We start from the raw sequence: 4471 nt of genomic DNA, 5'->3' as shown, positions 1-4471 counted from the left end.
AGAGTGGGTCATTTCTCCTCCCATTTTGCTCTCCTTATATGCGTTCCGAAGAAGACAAAAATGTAAGACAGTGTTCCCTCCCGGGATAGAACTGGATACCTTGCGCGTGTAAGGCGCAAGTGAAAATCACTAAACCACGGAAACCAAGCATAGAGTGGTAATTTCTCCTCCCATTTTGCTCTCCGTATATGCGTTCGCGAAGAAGACAAAATGTAAGACAGTGTTCCCTCCCGGGATCGAACCGCATACCTTGCGCGTGTAAGGCGCACGTGATAATCACTAAACCACGGAAACCGAGCATAGAGTGGGTCATTTCTACTCCCATTTTGCTCTCCGTATATGCGTTCCCGAAGAAGACAAATATGTAAGACAGTGTTCCCTCCCGGGATCGAACCGGAGACCTTGCGCGTGTAAGGTGCACGTGATAATCACTAAACCACGGAAACTGTGCATAGAGCGTTTCATTTCTCCTCCCATTTTGCTCTCCGTATATGCGTTCCCGAAGAAGACAAAAATGTAAGACAGTGTTCCCTCCCGGGATCGAACCGGATACCTTGCTCGTGTAAGGCGCACGTGATAATCACTAAACCACGGAAACCGAGCATAGAGTGGGTCATTTCTCCTCCCATTTTGCTCTCCGTGTATGCGTTCCCGAAGAAGACAAAAATGTAAGACAGTGTTCCCTCCCGGGATCGAACCGGATACCTTGCGCGTGTAAGGCGCACGTGATAATCACTAAACCATGGAAACCGAGCATAGAGTGGGTCATTTCTCCTCCCATTTTGCTCTCCGTATATGCGTTCCCGAAGAAGACAAAAATGTAAGACAGTGTTCCCTTCCGGGATCAAACCAGAGACCTTGCGCGTGTAAGGCGCACGTGATAATCAATAAACCACGGAAACCGAGCATAGAGTGGGTCATTTCTCCTCCCATTTTGCTCTCCGTATATGCTTTCCCGAAGAAGACAAAAATGTAAGACGGTGTTCCCTCCCGGGATCGAACCAGAGACGTTGCGCGTGTAAGACGCCCGTGATAATCACTAAACCACGGAAACCAGGCATAGAGTGGGTCTTTTCTCCTCCTATTTTGCTCACGGTATATGCGTTCCCGAAGAAGACCAAAATGTCAGACAGTGTTCCCTCCCGGGATCGAACCGGATACCTTGCGCGTGTAAGGCGCACGTGATAATCACTAAACCACGGAAACCGAGCATAGAGTGGGTCATTTCTCCACGAATTTTGCTCCCCTTATATGCGTTCCCGAAGAACACAAAAATGTAAGACAGTATTCCCTCCCGGGATCGAACCGGATACCTTGCGCGTGTAAGGCGCACGTGATAATCACTAAACCACGAAAACCGAGCATAGAGTGGGTCATTTCTCCTCCCATTTTGCTCTCCGTATATGCGTTCCCGAAGAAGACAAAAATGTAAGACAGTGTTCCCTCCCGGGATCGAACCGGAGACCTTGCGCGTGTAAGGCGCACGTGATAATCACAAAACCACGGAAACCGAGCATAGAGTGGGTCATGTCTCCTCCCATTTTGCTCTCCGTATATACGTTCCCGAAGAAGACAAAAATGTAAGACAGTGTTCCCTCCCGGGATCGAACCCGAGACCTTGCGCGTGTAAGGCGCACGTGATAATCACCAAACCATGGATACCGAGCATAGAGTGGGTTATTTCTCCTCCAATTTTGCTCTCCGTATATGCGTTCTCGAAGAAGACAAAAATGTAAGACAGTGTTCCCTCCCGGGATCGAACCGGATACCTTGCGCGTGTGAGGCGCACGTGATAATCCATATACCACGGAAACCGAGCATAGAGTGGGTCATTTCTCCTCCCATTTTGCTCTCCGTATATGCATTCCCGAAGAAGACAAAAATCTAAGACAGTGTTGCCTCCCGGGATCCAACCGGCGACCTTGCGCGTGTAAGGCGCACGTGATAATCACTAAACCACGGAAACTGAGCCTAGAGTGGGTCATTTCTCCTCCCATTTTGCTCTCCGTATATGCGTTCCCGAAGAAGACAAAAATGTAAGACAGTGTTCCCTTCCGGGATCAAACCGGAGACCTTGCGCGTGTAAGGCGCACGTGATAATCACTAAACCACGGAAACCGAGCATAGAGTGGGTCATTTCTCCTCCCATTTTGCTCTCCGTATATGCGTTCCCGAAGAAGACAAAAATGTAAGACAGTGTTCCCTCCCGGGATCGAACCGGATACCTTGCTCGTGTAAGGCGCACGTGATAATCACTAAACCACGGAAACCGAGCATAGAGTGGGTCATTTCTCCTCCCATTTTGCTCTCCGTGTATGCGTTCCCGAAGAAGACAAAAATGTAAGACAGTGTTCCCTCCCGGGATCGAACCGGATACCTTGCGCGTGTAAGGCGCACGTGATAATCACTAAACCATGGAAACCGAGCATAGAGTGGGTCATTTCTCCTCCCATTTTGCTCTCCGTATATGCGTTCCCGAAGAAGACAAAAATGTAAGACAGTGTTCCCTTCCAGGATCAAACCAGAGACCTTGCGCGTGTAAGGCGCACGTGATAATCAATAAACCACGGAAAGCGAGCATAGAGTGGGTCATTTCTCCTCCCATTTTGCTCTCTGTATATGCGTTCCCGAAGAAGACAAAAATGTAAGACGGTGTTCCCTCCCGGGATCGAACCAGAGACGTTGTGCGTGTAAGACGCCCGTGATAATCACTAAACCACGGAAACCAGGCATAGAGTGGGTCTTTTATCCTCCTATTTTGCTCACCGTATATGCGTTCCCGAAGAAGACCAAAATGTCAGACAGTGTTCCCTCCCGGGATCGAACCGGATACCTTGCGCGTGTAAGGCGCACGTGATAATCACTAAACCACGGAAACCGAGCATAGAGTGGGTCATTTCTCCTCCCATTTTGCTCCCCTTATATGCGTTCCCGAAGAAGACAAAAATGTAAGACAGTATTCCCTCCCGGGATCGAACCGGATACCTTGCGCGTGTAAGGCGCACGTGATAATCACTAAACCACGGAAACCGAGCATAGAGTGGGTCATTTCTCCTCCCATTTTGCTCTCCGTATATGCGTTCCCGAAGAAGACAAAAAGGTAAGGCAGTGTTCCCTCCCGGGATCGAACCGGAGACCTTGCGCGTGTAAGGCGCACGTGATAATCACAAAACCACGGAAACCGAGCATAGAGTGGGTCATTTCTCCTCCCATTTTGCTCTCCGTATATACGTTCCCGAAGAAGACAAAAATGTAAGACAGTGTTCCCTCCCGGGATCGAACCGGATACCTTGCGCGTGTAAGGCGCACGTGATAATCACTAAACCACGGAAACTGTGCATAGAGTGTTTCATTTCTCCTCCCATTTTGCTCTCCGTATATGCGTTCCCGAAGAAGACAAAAATGTCAGACAGTGTTCCCTCCCGGGATCGAACCGGATACCTTGCTCGTGTAAGGTGCACGTGATAATCACTAAACCACGCAAACCGAGCATAGAGTGGGTCATTTCTCCTCCCATTTTGCTCTCCGTGAATGCGTTCCCGAAGAAGACAAAAATGTAAGACAGTGTTCCCTCCCGGGATCGAACCGGATACCTTGCGCGTGTAAGGCGCACGTGATAATCACTAAACCCCGGAAACCGAGCATAGAGTGGGTTATTTCTCCTCCAATTTTGCTCTCCGTATATGCGTTCCCGAAGAAGACAAAAATGTCAGACAGTGTTCCCTCCCGGGATCGAACCGGATACCTTGCTCGTGTAAGGTGCACGTGATAATCACTAAACCACGGAAACCGAGCATAGAGTGGGTCATTTCTCCTCCCATTTTGCTCTCCGTGAATGCGTTCCCGAAGAAGACAAAAATGTAAGACAGTGTTCCCTCCCGGGATCGAACCGGATACCTTGCGCGTGTAAGGCGCACGTGATAATCACTAAACCACGGAAACCGAGCATAGAGTGGGTCATTTCTCCTCCCATTTTGCTCTCCGTATATGCGTTCCCGAAGAAGACAAAAATCTAAGACAGTGTTGCCTCCCGGGATCCAACCGGCGACCTTGCGCGTGTAAGGCGCACGTGATAATCACTAAACCACGGAAACTGAGCCTAGAGTGGGTCATTTCTCCTCCCATTTTGCTCTCCGTATATGCGTTCCCGAAGAAGACAAAAATGTAAGACAGAGTTCCCTCCCGGGATCGAACCGGAGACTTTGCGCGTGTAAGGCGCACGTGATAATCACTAAACCACGGAAACCGAGCATAGAGTGGGTCATGTCTCTTCCCATTTTGCTCTCCGTATATGCGTTCCCGAAGAAGACAAAAATGTAAGACAGTGTTCCCTTCCGGGATCAAACCGTAGACCTTGCGCGTGTAAGGCGCACGTCATAATCACTAAACCACGGAAACCGAGCATAGAGTGGGTCATTTCTCCTCCCATTTTGCTCTCCGTATATGCGTTCCCGAAGAAGACAAAATTGTA

Source organism: Dermacentor albipictus, unplaced genomic scaffold (genome assembly GCF_038994185.2).
Source record: "Dermacentor albipictus isolate Rhodes 1998 colony unplaced genomic scaffold, USDA_Dalb.pri_finalv2 scaffold_55, whole genome shotgun sequence".
NCBI lineage: Eukaryota > Metazoa > Arthropoda > Arachnida > Ixodida > Ixodidae > Dermacentor > Dermacentor albipictus.
Note: the sequence above shows the minus strand (reverse complement) of the source record.